The following is a 22,071-nucleotide window of genomic DNA, read 5'->3' on the forward strand; positions in this document are numbered from 1 at the left end:
AGCAACCATGTCCTTTCAAAGGAATGAGTGTGGCCTAGTCTTCTCGTGTTTAGCTGCTCTTTGCCATGTGTAGCTCCTTCCCTCAGTCTCCACATTTCTTTTTTTTTTAAAAATTTATTTTTTAAATTTATTGGGGTGACAATTGTTAGTAAAATCACATAGATTTCAGGTGTACAATTCTGTATTACATCATCTATAAATCCCATTGTGTGTTCACCACCCAGAGTCAGTTCTCCTTCCATCACCATATATTTGATCCCCCTTACCCTCATCTCCCACCCCCCACCCCCCTTACAGCGCTCTGGGCCTCCCCAACATTGCTGTGGGGCTCATCCCTATTTCCCAGCAGGTGCATTACGTGGGGCAAACTTCTGGATGCTATTTAAGTGGGGGAAGGTAAGTCTGTTTCTGGGGCATATATTGGAACTCTGGTTCGTGAGAGAGAGTGTACATTAAGTAGATTGTTGTGGGTTGTTTTGGAAATCTGAATGCTTTTTGTAATTTTGTAACTATGGGAAACATAGTTGGGATTCCGTGAAGGTAAACGTGGAGATTACAGCAGCATCCATTGTACTTCCTCCCTCTGCCTAGTTTTAATACAACGTTAATACATTTTAATATGTATTTAATGTAATTGAGGCATTTAAATATATAACTGGGATTAGCTCTGATGTTGGGATTCTAAGGTCTAGAAAAGCTCAATTTGAGTCTTGGGGAAAAGGAGCCAGCAGCCTCTTCCTCATTTCTCTTTCTCTCTGGGGACTTTCAGCAGAGCAGCATATTTGAGAACATAGAATAGCCACTGGGATTTACCGGTAAGAGGCTTTTAAAAAATTTGTTTGTTTTCTATGCTCCAAGCTATATTTTAAAAAGGCTGGCTATTAGCAGCCCAGTAGAATTTAGTGGCTGGTAGGGTGTGGCTAGTCACTAACAATCTTTTGGAACACAACTTGTCCTTAAATGGAAAAGGGTGTGCATAATGGTTCTTAGTAGTCTCAGGCGGTGAGTTCCAAGTCATCTTTTATCCCCAGCGATGGGTGCCTTTAGGACCAACAAAGCCTGAAGAGCGCTGGTTGTTTTCTGATGAGGAGGAGTTAACGCGTGATCTCTGAACAGATTTATCTTGGTAAAGCTCTGTGTGACTGGGAGGGCTCACTCTCTTCTTTACGCAGGAGAACCCAGAAACTTCCAGATTTTTCTGGAAGAAGGACCTTCAGGTGGGGTGAGTAATTCACGAATAGGACTGACACGCCTGTTCACCTTCCCCTGGGGTTGTCTCACTTCTGTTTTTGCCTCATTTCTACACATCCTGAGGCGTAGGGGCGGGCTGGGAAGCCTGCTGCTCTGTGTGCTAACAATTGTGGGACAGATGAGCCCTTCCCTGGTTTTCTTTGGCTGGAATAGGCTGCAGCTTGTAAAAGACATCCACAAATATGGAGAACAACAGGGAAATAAACTCAGAAAATACCAGAAATCTAAAACCTGATTGATTTCTAAGGTATAGATTTTAGACCCTAACAAAAATGTCTTACTTTGAAGCCCAGTTTTATCCTGCATCCTCCCCTGGGAATTATAATCTGTAGTCCCAGAGGACAGTGAAATATATTTATATTTATATTATTTATATTTATACTTTTTATATGTAAATTATAAAAGAGTATGGCATTTTAGTCTTTCTCAAACTTAGATGACCACAAAACTTTCAATTCCACAATCAATTTCAGAGACTGGTGTTTTTTGAAACCCACTTGGGAAATCTTGGCCTAGTGAGTCTTCCTCATTCTCCAGCTAAGGAATTGAGAACCAGATAAAAAAATGACTTTCCAGAATAATGAAGTTGAGGCGACAGGGCGATGGTGGACAAAACACTGAGTTTGAAAATTCAGGACTAGAGGGAGACTTTGCTCTAACGTGTTGCTAGTGGGAGACCTGGGACACGTCACCTGCCCTTCGTGGGTCTTAGTTTCCTCAACTGAAAGAAGAGGATTGTACTGTCTCTTTTCTGATGACCCTGGACTCACTTTGGGTGGTGGATGACTAGTGTTTGTTTTTTTTTGTTTTTTGTTTTTCTGTTTTTTGTTTTGACTGAGGTTGTGTCAGCTAAAGCAAAGAAAAAAACATTGGGACACAGTATAAATATATTCATCAAATACCACCATTTAGATTCTTTTTTGCTGGCGAATGAATATCCTTCCCAGACTAGTAATTAAAATAAAATCTGTCAGAGAATTTAAAACTCTTGAGTTATAAAATGCTGGTAAAGAAAATAAGAAACATAAAGACTAAGATCTGTGGCAATGTACTTTGCTGAAAAATATTTTAACAGAGCTTTCAATTTTAAGGAAATTCATAATTGATTTGAATGTAACCGGTAAATCTCGTAACAGGTGAAATTTACCTTTTTCTTGTGTTTCTGAGGAATTGTTGAGGGAGTAACAACAAAAATAAAACTGTTGGATTTCAGCCTGTTACTAGCTAGGGTTACGTTGGACTGGTGTTTCTGAGCCCATTGTTTTCATCTGTAGAAGGGACCCAAATAATCCTTAAAGACTTTGTAGTTCTCTTAATTTATGCTGGTGTCATAAAGATACCTTTATAGCTTTACTAATTTAACCTATATTTGACAATTTTTGTCAAGGTCTGGCTTGTACCTGAGGGTTCCAGGGACTCAGGATGCGCACAGGTTATGTGAAGTCAGAGGTGCTCACAGGTGTGGGTTCTCCCCCATTGTGGGTCCATGGTCGGAGTGTACTTTCTGGCCCTCTTATGGTTGGGTGGGACCATGTGACAAGTTCTGGCCAATGAGGTGTGTGTAGCGACCTGTGCAACTTCCAGGTCACAGCACTAAACTGCCAGGGCAAGACCCTCCAGAGCTTTCTTTTCCTTTGCGTGGGAGTGACAACATTCTGGTGCCATCAGCTTGGGTTCTGGAATGAGAAGTTACGGAGCAGTCCCACCAGATGGCCCTCGATGGATTATGAATTGTACTCAAGGAATAATCATTTATAGTTATAAACCCTAAGAGGTTTTGGGTTGCTTGTTACAGCAACATAATGACTGTTAGAGTCAGTGAACTGGGGAAAATCCCAAGAGACTGAAGAACAAACAGCGATTGGGAAAATATTTATTAAATAATTCCCTGCCTTAATGGACTTTTCCTAAGGAATTCTGCTGTTCCTATGAACAGCAAAGTTTAAAGACTCAGTTAAAGAATGAACAAAAGAGTATACTCGTAGGTTCTCTTATTATGTGTTCAAGTTGATATACATCATATATAATAAGCATATAGTTCAAGAGGCAATGTATTGCATGGTGGTTAAGATCCCAGGTTAAGCTGGATTGCCTGCGTTCAGAACCCAACTCTGTGTTACTTTGGGCAGGTTTCTTAAGCTCTCTGGGCTCTAGTTTCTCCATGTGCAAAAAGGGATAATAATTGTACCTCTCTCATAGGATTGTTGTGAAGAATAACTTAGTATATATCAAGGGTTTAGACTAGCACTTGGAATGTACTAGGCAGTCAATAAATCTTAGCTATTTTTTTCCCTCTCTGCCTCCTCCCTTTCCCTCTTGTTATTACTGACATAAGAAAAAAAAAAAAAAACTGAAAAGATAACGTTACAGTAGTCATCTCTCTCTCTTTTTTTTTTTTTTTAGATTTTATTGGGGAAGGAGAACAGGACTTTATTGGGGAACAGTGTGTACTTCCAGGCCTTTTTTTTTTTCAAGTCAAGTTGTCCTTTCAATCTCAGTTGTGGAGGGTGCCGTTCAGCTTCAAGTTGTTGTCCTTTCAGTCTTAGTTGTGGAGGGCGCAGCTCAGCTCCAGGTCCAGTGCCGTTGCTAGTTGCAGGGGGCACAGCCCACCATCCCTTGTGGGAAATCGAACTGGCAGCCTTGTGGTTGAGAGCCCACTGGCCCATGTGGGAATCAAACTGGTAGCCTTCGGAGTTAGGAGCACGGAACTCCAACCACCTGAGCCACCCGGCTGACCCAGTAGTCATCTCTTGAAAGCAGGATTCTGAATGATATTTATGTTTTTAATATTTTTTGATATCAAATTTGCCCTGAACTTGAATTGCTTCATACTTCGAACAAAATTCTATTTAAAAATAGTATATTTACTCTGATTATTTTCCAAAAGAATATATGCCAATCTTCACCCTGAATCCTACGATTGTTGTTTTTGTCTCACTATTCTGTGACCTATGTCTGTTGCGTTTTCATCTGTTCAGAAACCAGCTTTCTGCCTTGACTTTTTAATTCTGTTGATGTTTCTTTCCTTCTCTTGGCCATGTATTGTTGAGACCAGTGAATCTCTTGATCTCTTACCGCGTCTTACTGATTCTTCCTCCTGAATCCCTCTCACACCACTGCCCGTCGGGCCAGCCTAGGTTAGAACCTTACCACTTTCCCCGTGGACTGCTGGGTTTTCTGGGCCCATTGTCTTCTTTTGATCCCTTACATAATAAGTCCAGACCAATGTCTTAAAGTCCACCTTGATTGTATCGTTCCTTTGCTCGAACATTCTCAGGGGTTCCTCAAGTTCCCCATTCCTGAGGATCCAATCCAAGTCACTTCCTTCGTATTAATGTGTCCTCACATTTGCTCTTTCCTTGCTCTCCCAAATGTTCCACTCTTTACCTGTTTCATGGTCTTTTCCGACTGTATTTTTGTACATGAGTGCCTTTGCCCTCCTACCGCTTTATGTCCAAATTTTACTCATCCTGGAAGATCTTGCTTGAATATATCCATGTCCAAAGTGTTTACATTTTGGTCTTTGTAAATTGCAGTGGCGCTACTCTGTTTATTCGCAATTAATCACACCCTGGCTTGTGATCTTTTTGTGTATTGAAATGATACTCATCTCTGTATTTTTTAACCTATCATGTACTTATCTCCTCTCTCCAACTAAATTGTGGTGTTTCTGAGGTGCTTACATTTTCTAACACCCAGTATCCTACAGAAGATGGGTGATATACAAGGTATTGATTGATGAATTCATAACTTTAATATTTAATAAAAATAGGTGCTAGAATAAAAGCCTTTCTTTTTTTTTTTAAAAAGGACAGAATTTCAATTTAGCTATTTTCCTTTCCTTTTAACTTTACTATTTATAATGTTGTTTATCCTCATAGTCTGAGCTTCTTTTAATGGTCAGATCAATATTTGCTTGAGTATCTCTCAAAGCAAGCCTTCTGTGATTCAGTGATTAGAAAAGGACATTAAATTGTTGAGTATAGGATTTTGAAAATGAAATAAACTCCAACTAGTAAAATCTCAGCGACAGGGAGCAAATGCTTCTGTTGCTTGGGACCCGGATGCTGTCCCACTGAACCGGAGGGAGGTTCTGCTTAACCCAGGACACCAAAAGCTGGCCCTTCCCACATGGGGGGTAGTGATGGGAGCCCCGCCAGTGAGGAACGAGAGAGCAAGTGATGTGACCAGAGAACCTCTGGGGTGTGGGGACCACGGGGCAGGAAGAGGGAGCCTCAGCTCTGGACCATTTGATGGTCTGCAGACCAGGGGAATCCCAGCTCTTTGCTCTTTTTCCTTTTCTTTTTAAAAAACAAAAAAATGACGTTAGTAAATTTGAAGGGAACACACTGTAGTATAACGGCAATCTTGGCAACAGCTTTCTGTTCTCTTCAAATGCCCCTGACATCATGACTGTCTCTGGCTTTAGTTCTTTCCGGTTCCCACTTCGCCATTGGTTGATGCGTCTTCCTGAATTGTAGTCCTGTTTCTGATGCTGTCGGAATATCAAAGAGCTTCCCTTACCCCTTGATGTCCTTACCATTTCCTTCATGACCCACAAGAGAGAGAAAACTTCCTTGCCTTTTAACATCCATGTAGATTCTCCATGTAGGTTTTTTTATTTGTTTGTTTTTCTGGTTACATGTCAGCATCATTACTCCTTGCACACTCTTCTTTGGACAGAATGGGTCAAAATTGTTCACGGAACCCAAAATCAATGGACAAAAGAGAAGCCGACAACTGACTACACATGTTCACTCTATCATTGGCTGAGGGTGACTGTCCTATATGGTGGCTCAAACTCATTGGCCAAGAAGGGCAACAAGTGTTGTGTCTTAGGCCAGTTTCTACTGCTTGAAAACAAAACATGTTTCCTGCGGGATGGATACACACACACAGAGAACTAAAGTAGATTATTAGAGATATACATATAAATATATGTGTTTGAGGGTATTTCAGAGGCAGACAGTATATAGATGAATTGGCACTATAGACTGACGCTAAATTAGGTTATGTATCTTCCAGAATCATACTAAACCACCTGCACTCAGACCCCCTGTCTTGGGGTCTGCTTCTGGGGGAACCCAACCTGAGACATTTGATGCAGCAAAGACTTTCATAGTCACGAGAAGGTAATTTTAGGGTGTGCTAAGACTATGATTTTAGTTGGCGTGCCAGCCTTGTTCTGTAATTAAGATGCACAGCAAGGAAGCATCTTATTAAAGAATAGAATGATCGTATGTTATATTGTTATAGTGTCTGGTTCATTGTTTGAACTAAATGAATATTAAAAATGATAATTACATGCGTAATCAGTTTACACCAGGGTTGTTAGAGGGAACTGTTCACTGGAAGTATAAGGGACTATTATTGCCATCACTCTCGTCTCATATATTACAATGTTTGTGATTTGGGAGTATCATGTTTATAAAAACCCTACAAGATGTAACGTAGGCTAGCAATTTTCAAGCTGAGCTGGCAGCGTTTGGATGAGAACTAATCTGCATTATTAGGATAAATGTGGAGTAAACAGTGAGGAGACTGGATCACTTAAGCTGCTTATGATGGCCACGACCTAGGACAGGTAATGAGATTTGCACAGTTCTCTGTATGCTGGTTTTGGACTCAGCAATTACTGTCCAATTCAATATGAACATTTTGAGCTCTTTCACAGCCTTTTACTTTCTTAAATCAAGTTTTTCTTTGTAGTGGTAGTCACACAGTAAGCACAAATCTCAGAATTAATGGGATGAGCACACAGAAATTCACTAGAAGACGCAAAGCTTCAAGGGATGATTGTCAGCGTATACTGTTGGTCAGAGGAACAGGACTAGTGAGTAACCTAAGGATTGATCCTGTGGTTTTCTAAATTCCCTGAGTTATATGGTATTTTTTCTTTTAAATCTGTCTCTTGACTTACTACGAGTATGTCCACCTTTGATGATATTAAAATCCTGTAATCAAAGAAAGGTAGAAGTCATGTTCAAAGGGAGAAGGCCAGTCTAATAAAGGGCTAATCACAATTTGGGCTCAATCCATGATGTAGGAGGGTGTTTTTTAATCGGTTGAGTAAAACACCCTCACGAGGACTCAAAGCTGGTACCTGGCATCTGTTCTCATTTGCCAGTTCTTAGAACACAATGGCAAACAATTTCTACTGCTACTATTCCTGTTACATTGTCTTAAAAGCTTTGAGATGCAAAATTTAGTTTAGCAACTCATTTCATGGCAAAACCAAGCCTGAGTGGATAGGGGACTGGTTTTTAAATAAGACTTAGTGTGACTATTCATTCATTTTGTTGCAGAAACAATAGCATGCTTGATTTTGGAGCGCCATCCCAGACTGGTGGGGGCATTCCGTAGTATACAGCAACACTCACCACTTTACTCTCCTGAAATGGGAACCGTTCTCAATTCCAAGACACATCCATCCAGAAGAGTTTGGGCTGAGGTATTATGGACTTGAATTTATGTTATTATCCCACAAGAGTGACCTTGATTAATTGCAGTGGCACAGAGCCAGACGCAGATGCTGACGACGAGGGCTGTCTGGGAAGCTAACGGTGTTTCTCAGGGCTGTGGCCGGTACGACTCAATCATGATAATCACGTGGCATAAAGAAATTAGGTATTTGAAGCAAATCTGTGTTAGGGCTCTCCAGAGAAACAGAACCAATAGCACATATATATAGCGGGGGTGCCAAAAAAAGGTATACAAGTGGACACTTGGTCAACGTTGCTCAAGCAGTAGTGCGCCATAATCAAAAGTGTCTGGACGCTGATGGTAACCACTCTGAGCACCTCTTGTCATTGCAGAAGTGAAGTGTGACTTGTATTCATCTTTTGTTATCGGCATATATTGAGTATAACAATTTTAATACAGTTTTCCTTTCTTAAAATGTGTATGCATTTTATTGGTACCCTCTGTATTTACATATAAATAAATATATATTACATAAAATGTAAATGTATATATAAATTGTATATATAATTATTTATAAGGAGATTTATAATAGGAATTGGCTTACATGCTTATGGAGGCCGGAAGTCCCACAATCTACTATTTGCCAGCAGGAGAGCCAGGAGAATCAGTGGTATATCAGTGGCCTTCTCTGATGGCCTGAGAACTGGGATGGTGTGGGGGGTGGGGAGGTTGCTGGTGTAACTCTTGGAATCCAAAGACCCAAGAACCAGGAACTTTGACATCTGAGGGCAGGGGAAGATGGACATCCCAGCTCAAGAGGAGAGAGAAGGAGAATTCACCCTTCTTCCACCTTTTGTTCTATTCGGCCCTTACGTGATTGGGTGATGCCCACCCACATTGGAGAGGGTGGTCTCTTCTCTCATTCTACTGACTCAAATGCTAATGTCCTGAAAACATCCTCACACAGACACACCCAGAAATCATGTTTCACCAGTGATTTGGGCATCCTGTAGCCCAGTCAAGTTGACATATAAAATTAGGCATCACAAATTCCAGTGGGGGGAAATGATACGTCAGTTTAGGTCATGATAAGTCTGAATTTTGATTTATCAGAAATGTATCAGAGGTTAGAGAGAATAAAGTTACTCTGATGCCATGAATTGAAATGATGGAAAGTTTCTGATTTCATGTGTCGGGCGTCATTACTGGGGAAGAGATGAGGCAGACACTCAGAGACTGCTCCAGCCTGGGGCATGAGGGGGTTTCATGCCTTCTCCCGTGGAAGCGACTTTGCAAATTCAATCAACAAACGTTTTCAGTGAAACTTCACCTCACTTTCCAAAATCATAGAGAATCAAAGAAATGGATCCTTAACTACTTACTGTTTTCTTAGATTGTGTATTCATATACACAAACATTGTTTTCCGTCCATTATCTAGATACTTTTAAGTAAGATCATTATTTGAGAGGTTCCAGATTACTAGATACGCGCATTAGATTCACATTTCTTTGTGTGTGTGTGTGTGCTTGTGTGTCTGTGTGTTTGCTAGATCATGAAAAGTTTACTTTCTTGAGAGAATCATTGATTGTTTCTAAGGCTTTTCACTAATTAACAGCATTACAAAAACTCCATTAGTTGAGCTGCAAAGATGTATGACACTTCAGAAAACTTGGTGCATAATATTAATTAAATGCTATCCTGCTAGACACAGCTTAGAATTCTTATTTTAAAAAATGCTCTTAGTAAGGATCTGTTTTTACCCCCCTCACCATATTTGCCTATTAGTGAAACTTCCTAAAAGTAGTTTAAAATGGAGGGATGGATGGGTCATGGGGTTTAAAAGACTTGATAAATCTGTATCATTGAGAATGGACTAAAATATAAAAAAGAGTTGCCCCATATCAAATGATGTTATTTATTTAGGCTGTCCCTGCTACAAAATGCAGAACTTTTAAAAAGAGTATAGGAAATTAGAAAAAACTCAAAGCAATTTTTGATCATCACTGTTGACATTTTATATACTAGTTTCTTTGGTATTTTTAGAAGTATATTAACTTCCCATTTTGAACTATTAAATATTACATAATAGCTATATTATCTCTAGTCAGGTCAGAATTAATGCTCTGTAAGTGATGAGATTACTTTAGAAATGTCCTTGAGAACTTGATAAAGTGTGTGAGTAAATTTGAAAATTTAACATAGTAAATTCATGAAAACATCTCTAAGATAACTTTGCTCTGAAAATTATAATAGCTCCTCTGGCAATTCAGGATTTTCTTTTTAAAGATTGGTACTTAGTGTTGAGATTGCTTATGCATTATTTGGCTGTTGCATAAATTAATATCTTACGCCTGGGAGAATACTGATAGTTTGATTTTTTTTTTTTATGGTTTAATTTTGATATTTGTTTTGTAAAGTGGGGTTTCATTTGTGGCTTCATTTAAATCACATGGGAAGACCATGGCATAGTGGAAATGTTTGGGCTCTGGAACCAGATGGACTTGGGCTTGAATCTGCCACTTACTAGTTTTTCTTGACATTTCAAAGGTCAGAATTCTCCTGTAAAGTGGGAACTCATTAAACTTATTATTCAGATATTTTGTTGTGAGGATTAGCTATCGTGTTTAAAAAGCACAGAAGAGGCACTTAAAAGTATTAGTTTTCTTCTTCCATTTCTCTCTCTCCTTAAGCCTTCTCAAATTCTTTATAGAACCACCACTTAGCACTTATCATAGAATGTCTTATGTTGGTAATTATATTTTCTTGTGTGTTTCATTCCTTAAGAAAGAGTTCCCCACAAACTTTTTTTAATTTTTTAAAAATTTATTGGGGTGACAATTGTTAGTAAAATTACATAGATTTCAGATGTACAATTCTGTATTACATCATCTATAAATCCCATTGTGTGTTCACCACCCAGAGTCAGTTCTCCTTCCATCACCATATATTTGATCCCCCTTACCCTCATCTCCCACCCCCCACCCCCCTCACAAACTCTTTATAGGAAGGGGCATGGCTCTTTTTATCACTCATAATATTAAATTAAAAAAAAAAATTCAATTGTGGTTGACATTCAATATTATATTAGTTTCCAGTGTATAGCCTAGTGGTTAAGACATTATATAACTTACCAAGTGAGCCCCCTGATTGGTCTAGTATCCACCTGGCACTCTGCATAGTTATTACAATATTGACTATGTTCCCTAAGCTATACTTTACATCCCCAGGAGTATTTCGTAACTATCAATTTGCACTTCTTAATCTGTTCACCCTTTCCACCCATCACCCAACCCCCCTCCCATCTGGCAACCATCAGTTTGTTCTCTGTATCTATGAGTTTGTTTCTGGTTTTGTTTTTTTCATTTATTTTGTTCATTTATTTTGTTTTTTAGATTCCACGTATATATGTCACTCATACTATTTAACCCCAGGTATTTCAAACAGTATAATTTCAATAAGTAACTACTGATAATGAATGATTATGGAATAGGGTGTTTTGGGTAATTGAGTATTCTGATTTTCTGATAACCAGCTATACAAATTTCATGTTCGAAGACTTTGGAAACAAAAGTACAGTTAGCACTAAAATGATACTGAATATAACATCATCATCCTTTGGTGCCTCTGAAGATACTTTAAAGTCCTGTATTGTCTCAGAATCATCACATTAACTATCAACTTAGATATAATAATGGAAGTAATAATGATAATTGTTAGAGCTGACATTGACTGAGCACTTAGTAAGTGCTAAGGGTTTTATGTGCATTATCTCATTTATTCCCTCAATAACTCTTGGAAGCAGATAAATTATGGTCCCCTATTTATAGATGAGGAAGCATGTCTAGCAAGATTTAGTATCTTTTCTAAGAGCGTGGAGCCCGTCCCCGACAGTCACAGACATCGGATGCTGAAGCCAGTGCCCGACGAACCACTCAAATACTGAGCTGAATCATAGTGGCCCCTGGGACGCTGAGCATTAGTTTTTTGTTTGTTGTTATCGGTATATAGGTATTTATTAGTTTTGGGTGTACAAAACAAAACAATGTAATAACTAGACATTTACACCCCTCACAAAGTGATAACCCCCTCCCCCAACCTACTACCCCTCTGATATCATATATAGCTGTTACAGTTCCATTGATTCTATTCCCTATTCTGTGCTCCATATCCTGTGACCATATATATATTTATAGTTACACTCAGTATTGTTCAGCTTCAGCTTCAGGTGTACAGTGCAGTGGTCAGGCATCTATACTGTCCATGACGTGGTCTCCCTAATAAGACATGTGCCCATCTGATACCCTACAAAAACTTTACAACATTGTTGATTATATTCCCCAAACTGTCTTTCGTAACCCCGTGGCAACCTTGTGGTTACTAATTTGTGCTTCCAATCCCCTCACCTTCTCTCTCATCCCCACACCCCCTCCCATCGAGCAACCATCAGGTTTTTCTCTATATCTCTGAGACTATTTCTGCTTCGTTTGCTCATTTATTCTGCTCTTTAGGTTCCACGTATAAGTGAGATCATATGGTATTTGTCTTTCTATGTCAAGCATTACTTTTTATTTAAAACAAAATACCTGATATTAGATTGGTCATTTGCCATATTTCCTTCTCATAAAAGTTGCCTGTAGACCAGCTTTCCAAGTGAGAATTTATTCTACTACTGTAAGTTAAAATGTTGTGTGATAAAAGAACACAAAACGTTTAGGCATATTAACTTGGTAAAATGGCTTGTGTTTATAAATTATCTTTGTTATTGTTAGATAACAAAGAGTCAGGGGTTATCTATTTTTAATTCAGATGAATTGATTCTCTTCTTTCATCCATGAGGTGGTTACAAAGGAACATGCCTTAAATTAGGACAATAACAGTACCCACTTCATAAGGTTGTTGTGAAGATTAAGTGAGAAAATGTATATAAAGGCATTTAGCATAGTATCTTATATATAATACATGCCCAGTGTTATCTTTCAGTAATAGTTCTGTCAGTGACTGTAGACTTTGACAACTACCACTTCTCTAAATACAAGAATAAGCTTTACAGTGAGCCCTAGTGTAATTCATTCTGTACTAGAATGAATTCCAGTGGATTGATGGGAAAAATGGGGTAATGTTAAAGATGCCCTAAAACATTTATATCACTTGACTACCTGTAAAATTCAATGGAAGGCCATGATGATGCCAGTATGTAGGGACATTTGCACATGCCTTGTGCCTAAGTGTTGCTCTAGACCTGGATCTTTTCTATGGGAGTCATGCTTCTTCGACTGTCTGGAAAGCAAACCGTAGTTGTGTCACACCTATACCTGCTCACCTGCAAGATGTTTCTTGGCAGTGACTTACCCTTCCCAGGGGATAGATTTAATCTGCTCTTAGCAGCTGGTACACTCTTCTGAGTCTTCACCGTAATCACTGAAATAAATGTCATACAACATATTTGGAATGTACTTTTCAGATACTGTACATTTCTCTGCCATCCTTATGGCAGCCAATTAGTGATGAAACTAGAGATGAAAATGTAAATAATGAGCTTCTTTTTTTCATTTAGAATGCTTTTAAGACTCCTGCTACTAACAGTTCCAAAAATATTTTGAGATTTTTCAGCTCTTATGGGATTAATTTCTTCAGTACTAGAGACTGATATACTTCTAATAATTAAACTTTTGTTACTTTTTTTTTTTTTTTGTATTTTAGAGACATGTATCCATAAATGGAAAGAGGGTCAGCTTTGGTTTCAGATAGAGCCAAGTTCTAATTTTCACTCTACCACTTACTGGTAATTGATGATGTCCTAACTTCTCAGGGACTCAGCTTTCTCATCTGTAAATTGGGAGGATAATATTCTTTTTCCATAAAGCTGTTAGTGTTGAATGACACAAAAGATGAAAAGTACTTATTGCAGTTTCTGGAAGATCGTCAAGAAACAATATCAATAGCTGTGATATCATGGTACTTCACAGTGAATTATAGTTCAACAAAAATATTACTTGCGGTTTATACTCTTGTAAATTGAATCTTTGAGAAATTGTCAACTCTGGAAAAATGGACTTCACAAATGAATTTCTTTGTTGTACTAATATTCCTTACTTTTACATTTATATTTTTTAATGTACATAGATAACTTACTTGTTAAGCATAAAATACTTATAGAAAAGTGGCTTTTCCAGATATGCATTTAAACAAAATCTTGTCCATACCTCTGCGATTTATAGCCATAGCTTAGATAATTATAACTGTGTTAGAGGTGAAAATGAAAACAAATCATGAGTGCAAGTGTTTAGCTGATACTTCTACAAGGTAAATTAAATACACAGTAAATGACTATCCTTATTAATGACACAAGTTGGCAAACTTTTTCTATAAAGAGCTGTATGGTAGATATTTTAGTCTGAGGGTCATCCAGTCTTCATAGCAAGTACTGAGTTCTGCTGCTGTGAAAGTAGTCACACACAATATGTAAATGAATGCATGTGGCTGTGTTCCAATAAAACTTTATTTACCAAATTTGGCCCGTAGTTTGCCGACTCCTAATTTATTATAATGATTTAGCCTGGGAGATGTCATCATCAAGTATTGGGCAGATCAATTTTAAGAAAAATGGAAGGATTGCTTTACAAATACTGTATGCTCATTCATTGGACACTTACTGGGTGTTAGGTGCCCTGTAGGAGGTGCTGTAGATATAAGAACAAATAAATCAAGTCCATTAACCTGTAAAGCCTTCCTTCAAGTTTAAAAAAATATATTTATCTTAAGTCTACACAAAGACAATACATTTGATGGCAGGAGTGTTCGCAGTTGAAAGAGATAAACGTACTAATTCTAGATGATATGTGAAAGCCTTTTTCCTTTATTACAATTTGTATTCAATTAGAAAAAGATGAAAATATGGACTGTTATAAAGAAAACACCAAGAATACCCATTGTAATTTCACTACCTGAGCCAACAACTTTTAATACGTGGCATATTTATTTCTGGTCTTTTTTTTTTTTTTTTTAGTTTCGGGTGTAAAAAGCAATGTAATAGTTAGATAGTTACACCCACCCCTCACTAAGTGATAACCCCTCTCCCCCAATCTACTACCCCTCTGATGTCGTATGTAGCTGTTACAGTTCCACTGACTCTATTCCCTATGCTGTGTTCCACATCCCGTGACTATGTATATATTAAATTATAGTTGACATTATTATTCAACTTCAGCTTCAGGTGTACACTGCAGTGGTTGGGCACCTACACTGTCCATGAAGTGGTCTCCCTAATAAGACAAGTGTCCATTGGATACCCTATAACATCTTTACAACATTATTGATTATATTCCCCAATCTGTCTTTCGTATCCCCATGGCAATCTTGTGGTTACCGATTGTGCTTTCTAATCCCCTCATCTTCTCCCTCATCCACACCACCCTGGTCTTTTATTTTAAATGACTTCTTGAGGCATAATTTACATACCATAAAATTCACCCACTTGAAGTGTGCAATTCAATGACTTATAGAATCGTGTAATTATCATCAGAACCCACTTTTAGAACACTTGTCCTTTTTGAGGTAAAATTGACATATTAAAATAAATGCACACAATTAAATTGCATAATTTGATAAAGTTTGACACATATATACACCCATGAAAACTTCACCACAACCAAGACCGAACATTTCCAACGTCACCAAAAGCTTCCTTGAGCATCTTTGTCACCATTCCCTCCTGCCAACCTCCTCCTGTCTCCATGTCACCATAGACTGTTTTTTATTACTTTAGATTAGTTAGTATTTTCTGGAATTTTATAAATTGAATCATACAGTATGCACTCTTTTATGTCTACTTTCTCTCACTCAGCATAATTATTTTGAGATTTATCTATGTTTCAGCATATATCAACAGTTCATTTCTTTTTATTGCTAACTAGTATTCCATTGTATGACTATACTACAATTTATTTATCCATTTACCTCTTGATGGACTTATTTGGTTGTTTCTGGTTTTGGGGCTACTTCAAATAAAGCTGCTCTGAATTTTTGTAACTGCTCTAAAATTTTATAACTCTTTGTATGGACACATGCTTTCATTTCTCTTGTGAAAATACCTCGGAGTGAAATGGTTGAATCATCTGATAGTTAATATTTCACTCCTTAAGACACTGTTTCCCAGAGTGGCTGTAACATTTACATTCCACGTCAGCAGTGTATGGAGGTTCTAGTTGCTTCCCTTTCTTGCCAATACTCAGTATAGTTTGTCTTGTTAATTTTAACCATTTGAATAGCAGTTTAGTGGTATCTCATTGTGGTTTTAATTTTAGTTCTCTAATCACTGGTGTTGAATGTCTTTCACATGCGTGTGCTTACTTGGCATCCATGTATGTTCTTTGTAAAGTGTTTACTGAAAATATTTTTCCCAATTGTTTTCTCCCAGAAGAAGTTTTATAGTTTTAGGTTTTACACATAGGTCTCTGATCCATTTTGAGTTAGTTTTTGCATACAGATATCTAATAATTTCAGCGCCGTTTGTTGAAAAGACTATCCTTTTTCCATTGAATTACCTTTAGACATTTGTCAAAAGTCAGTTGCCCGTAGATATATGTGTGGGTCTGTTTCTGGACTCTCTTTTCTAGTCTGTTGATCTATTTGCCAATCTTGAAGCCAATATTATAATATCCTCATTACAGTATCTTTATACTAAGTCTTGGAATCCAGTGGTGGTAGTTCTCCATCTCTGTTCTTTTCTAAAATTGTTTTAGCTATTCTGTGACGTTTGCATTTTCATATGAATTTTAGAATCACTTTGCCAATTTCTACAATGAAGCCTGCTGGGATTTTGATTGGAATTTCATTGAATTTATAGATTGATTTTGGGGAGAATTGACCTTTCGACGATATTGGGTCTTTTGACCCACAAACGGCATATCTTGCCATCTATTTAGATCTTTAATTTCTTTCAGCAGTGTTTTGTAATTTTCAGTGTAGGTGTTGTACATATATTGTCAGATTTATCTCTAAGTATTTTATGTTTTTTGATGCTGTTGTTAATGGCATTGTTTGAATTTCTGATTGTGGCTAGTATATAGAAATATAATTGAATTTTAAAACATTGAACTTGTGTCCTGCAACCTTGCCCAACTCACTTATTTCTAGTAGATTTTTTTGTAGATAGTCTTTTTAAGTGTATGTTTTTTGACGTAATTATGATCACACTATTAACAGAATTTTGTATTTTTAATTTTCACTTAAATTTTAAAAATATGTATTTTCCTCAAGGTTATAAAAGCTAAATATTAAAATTAAGTTGCATTAGTCTCAAAATGTAGTTAATCACTATTATTAATATTATTACTTTTTTTCTACATCTATAATTCAGTGATAAATGTCATCATGAAATATATGGTGAATTTCAGTCCAAAAGTTTGTACCACTTGTGTTAGAAATTGCTGCAAAAGTAACTGCGGTTTTTGCAATTATTTTTAACCTTTTAAACTACAATTACTTTTGAACCAACCTAACATAACTCCGTACCAGCAATGGATGAGAATAACTCACTGATTTTGTGTCTGCACTCAGTACTCTCATATTTTAGCCTTTGCTGATTTATTGAGTTGTATCTCATTGTTTGCAGCTTCTATTTCTTTGACTAACTCCTTGAGGGAGTCGAACCAGCAACCTTGTGGTTGAGAGGACGCGCTCCAACCAACTGAGCCATCTGGGAGCTCAGCAGCAGCTCAGCTCAAGGTGCCATGTTCAATCTTAGTTGCAGGGGGCGCTGCCCACCATCCCTTGCGGGACTCGAGGAATTGAACTGGCAACCTTGTGGTTGAGAGCCCACTGGCCCATGTGGGAATCGAACCGGCAGCCTTTGGAGTTAGAAGCATGGAGCCCTAACCGCCTGAGCCACTGGGCCGGCCCCTATTTATTTATTTATTTATTTATTTGTTTGTTTGTTTGTTTGTTTATTTAAGGAGGGCGCAACTCACAATGGCCCTTGCAGGGATCGAACCTGCAACCTCGGTGCTACCAGCACCACGCTCTAAACAACTGTGCTAACTGGTCACCCCGGGAATCTATTCTTTTAATAAAACATTTTTCTTTTTGCGGTGAAATACAATTTTTAAAAATTTGAACTGATTTTTTTTTCATGCTTTTGCGATAGCAGTCCTTATAGTTCATTTTGAGGACTGGATTAAGTTTATAGATAGTGGTCACTCACAGGTGGCCAGTTTGATGTTTTAAAGCCACAGCACATTAAACACTTCATTCCCATTAAACACTCCAGACATTAAGTGCAACTGGCTGTTTCTATATGTGCTTGTGTGTTCCCTTTTAGAATACAAGTTCCTTTGAAAATATTTGTCAAGGAAGATGGTGAATTTAAACCAACTGTGGCTCACTATGGCAGTGAGGAAAAAATACTTGAAATCTCCTAAAACCCTCTTCCCTTCTCATTTGCAACCTAAGATGCTCTCTGGATATTTAGCACAGTGATAAGACTGTCCCTGGATGGCTGTGGCAGCTCTTCTTTGGCTGTCAGGCCTGTGTCAAAATAACTGAATCACTTAAAAGAAAAATAAATTGCTGCTCAAAATAACTGAGATCAAAGATCTCTTATCTGTTTGTGCTTGTGAGTGGAAGGATTAAGCAAGGGAAAACTTCTTTAAATGTGACGCTCTGAAGAACCTTGGCTAATTTTCAAGACATTATGTAAGTTGAATGTGAGTTGGTGTCATGCTGCTACATTGCAGTGAAGTGTGGATTGCTTTTCATGCCCTCTTATTACCTGCAGCAGCTGTGCCACCAGACATATGCAAGAGGGTGACCTCCTCTCATTATGTCCCCGACTGGGTTTCATAGTCAGTAGAGGACCTGGGGCATCCACGCATGATGTTTCTCTGTGCAACCACCCTGAGTGCAATCTTGTGTCCTGAGATTGAGCCTCAGTCACACTTGTAGTCTCCACCCCACCAGTTTCAGTTCCCAGCAGTGTTCACTGCCACATGGGGCAGCTGAGAACGTGGGTCCTGTGCCATAGGGCACCCGAGGAGGCAGTGGACCACGAGCACTGAGACGTGGGAGGTGGCGAGCCACATGGAAGGAGAGTCTGATAAATTAGAGGCCAAGTGCAAATGAGGGCCTGGCAAATAAATCCAGGCCAATTGCAGAGGCTCTGAGAACTCTGGAAACCCCGCTGGGGAGGATGGTGGCCTGTGGAGAGCCTGGCGCAGGTAAGGGTCAGGCCTGAAGTCGGGTGGGATAAGAGCCCAGGCTCTGTGGCGTGAACCACAGAAAGTCACTCGGCCAAACCAAGGACTTCATGGGGAAGGAGGACAGAGAGGACCCACAGGGACAGGGCATCCCCAGGGCTCTTGGGAACAGGTGCCAACGGATAGAAGGCACAGTTGCAAGAATGAATGCACTTCGACCGCTTGTGTTACTCCACTTGAGATTGGAAACCCATGTCTTCATGTCTTGTCTATTCAACAATATTTATTAGTGCTTATGGTTGGCACTGCTTAGGCATGGACCAGGTGTCAGTGAAAAAAATAGTCCTTGTTCTCATGCAACTGACATGCCAGTGCAAGGGACAGATACTAAGCAAACAAAGAAATGTCGTGTTGTGTGGTGGTGTGTGCCATGATGAAAACCCCAGCAGGGAAGGGTGATAGAGGGTGACACGGGTGGGGTGCCATGTTGAGATAGATGGTGAGCGATGGCTTCTCTGAGGAGTGATATTTGAGAGAGGTGAAGTCACTTCTGCCATTGCACAGAAGGGGGAATGGGGGCCTCATCGGAGGCAGTTTGATCCAGGGTCTTTCCTCAGATTGCCTCCACTGTCCTGGCTTCAGTGTTTCCTGTGTGAATAGTGTGTGTTAGGGCTTGGCGGAGATTTAGAAATGTGTAGTTCATCTTGCCTCCGTTTAGGAGCATCTAACCTAGTTGGAAAGATAAAAGTGGTGACGAGCGGTGTGTAGCAATAGTACCCAACTTGCTACAGTGGTTCTGTATCATATAGGTCCGAGGAGGCCTCATGAAAGAGCTGGGCTTTCAAAAGATGGCGAGTGCAGCATCCGTAGAGCTAGCTGTGCAGATAATATTCTGGAAAAAAGGAACAGGGAGTGACCATGTAGCCAACACATAGGAAACAGAGACCCTGGGGATGGGTGAAGCCTGAGGGGATGTTACTGGGAGATATCAACACACTGACTGGGCAAGATGAGATGGAGGCATAGTCAGGAGAGAAATAACAATGGCCAAGGTTATGGGAAGCGGGCTAGGGGTCAAGTGAGGACAGAAATGTGAGATGAGCAGGAAGTGATAGCAACAGAAGAGTGAGGTGATTTCAGGTGGCTCAGTACCGAAGCCCGTGACTAATGAGCAAGTGACGGGAACCTCTTGTCTTGCCGAGGTCGGGAGGAAGTAGGTCCAGACCAAGGAGAAGCCAGACGTGTAGGAGGGGAGCAGGGGTCATGGTCATTCTTTGGCCCATGATATTGGTCTAAAATAGAGTGTAATGATAGAAAATATGAGGTTTGGGGTGGCCAACAGATGAGGAGACGATTGCCATTGAAAAGGTAGTTTGTTACCCACAGTTGCCAATAGGAGGGGTCAGGCCCTGTCACAGGGGGCACATGGGGAAGCAGCAGGGTTAGTCACAGGCAGAGAGAGGGAGGAATTGTGGGCTGCAGCCTGGCTTGTGGTTTCCCCAGGAAGGAATGGGTGAGGTAGGGTAAGCAGGCTTAGTTAGGCTTGGCTAGTTTGAATAATTGCAGCTGGCTCTGGGGTGTGGCGGCTGTCACTCATCTGATACCTAGGGCAGGTGGATGGTGGCCTGGAGTGAGAGGCCAGTAAAAGAGGTGTTTGGGTGTGGGCTCTGGATTGGTTGGTTTACATTTGAAAAGTGTGCTCACAGGCGAGTTGTTCATCATCTATAGGAGCTGGCTACCCTGGGAGGGGTCAGCAAGACTCCAGATGTGGAAACATCAGGACAGAAAATAAAAGACATGGTGAGTATGGATGTGTAGTCACCCCATAAATATTTGTGGAATGCCTCCCATACCCAAACACTAAACTACGTGCATCAATTCATATAAAATACTGGCAACAGGGCCAGCCTGTTCTCATTACAGCCCTCACCATCTGCCAGATTTTCCACATGCTTTACGAGAATTAACTCATTTACTGCCTATAACAACCCTGTGAGTAAGTACTTTGACCATCTCCACTGAAGACGCTGAGGCTCAGAGAGGTTGAGCAACTGGCTAATGGTCACCCCAGTAGTAAGAACCGAGCTGGGGACTTGAACCCAGGAGTTTGGAGTCTGCTTCAATCACTACATCATACTATATATATATGAGATGGCCCTTGGTGTCAAGGATGAAGAGCTACTTCAAAAGATAAGGTGGAAATGTTTGAAGAGATAAGTAGAAATAACTCTTGAATGAATGGGATGGTCCAGGGTGCTTGCAGAGGGGAGTTGGGAGTAACCCGGGAGTAGGTGAGGCAGTTCTTGCTGTGTGGGAAGGACAAATGGGAACGTCTTTTATGTTTATATTGTGGTTCCATGGAATAGCCTGGACTCCCCGTACAAACTCCTCATCATGGGAGGAAACCGATGACGGTATCATCAGATCTGATGAGACACAGCCCCGAAACATGAAATTTACTAGGTTCACGATATGAAATACGGCATCTCCTGTCATCAGCTCTTATCTTAAGCGGTGGTGCGCAGCGAGGGAGCGCTTCACCGCCACCACCCACTGTTGTTCATGACAGAAGACGCTCCCTGACTCGGTGGTTGTGACGAAGGTGCTGAATCGTGTGGGTTGTGTGTCCCCTGTGCGACCTGGGTGCTGGGACACAGCAGCGAACACCCAGACAAGAGTCTCCACCCTTGTGGAGCTTCTGTTTTGTTGGGGAGGACAGGTGACTAACAAGATGAACACAGGAAATCATGTAGTGTGTTAGGCGGTGACACATGCCAAGGAGAAAACTAAAGCAGGGAGAGGGTGGGAAGGAAAGGGGAAAGGGGAAGGCCTCAGTGAGAAGGAAATGTTTGAGTAACTACCTGGAGGAAGTAAGGGAATGAACCATATGGGTGTCTGAGGAAACACGCACACAACACACATACATACACACACACACACGTGCTAATACCTGAGGTGGGAAGGTGCCTCAAAGAGTAAGAAGCACGAGGAGGTCAGTGGTGCAGTGTGAAGTAGGACAGGGGAGCAGAGCAAGCGGAGAGATAACAGGGGTGGGTCACATGTGGGCAAGTCCTGTTAGAGGGGTAGAGGTAGGGACAACGTGCTGCATACTGGATCTGATTTGATGGTAGAACCAACAGGATTTCGTGATCTTAGATGCAAGCGGTGACAGAGGGACTAATGCGACATACACATTATTTATAC

At 39.9% G+C, this 22,071-nt stretch overlaps 1 protein-coding gene across 1 annotated transcript in view; it reads left to right on the forward strand.

Moving 5' to 3' along the window:
- Positions 1 to 22,071, forward strand: part of SLCO5A1 (solute carrier organic anion transporter family member 5A1) — a 115,434-nt gene that overhangs the window by 20,114 nt on the left and 73,249 nt on the right. The gene's annotated exons all lie outside the window — the stretch shown is intronic.

The sequence above is a fragment of the Rhinolophus sinicus genome, chromosome 7 (genome assembly GCF_057876585.1).
Source record: "Rhinolophus sinicus isolate RSI-liver-muscle chromosome 7, RSI-T2T, whole genome shotgun sequence".
Taxonomy (NCBI): Eukaryota; Metazoa; Chordata; class Mammalia; order Chiroptera; family Rhinolophidae; genus Rhinolophus; species Rhinolophus sinicus.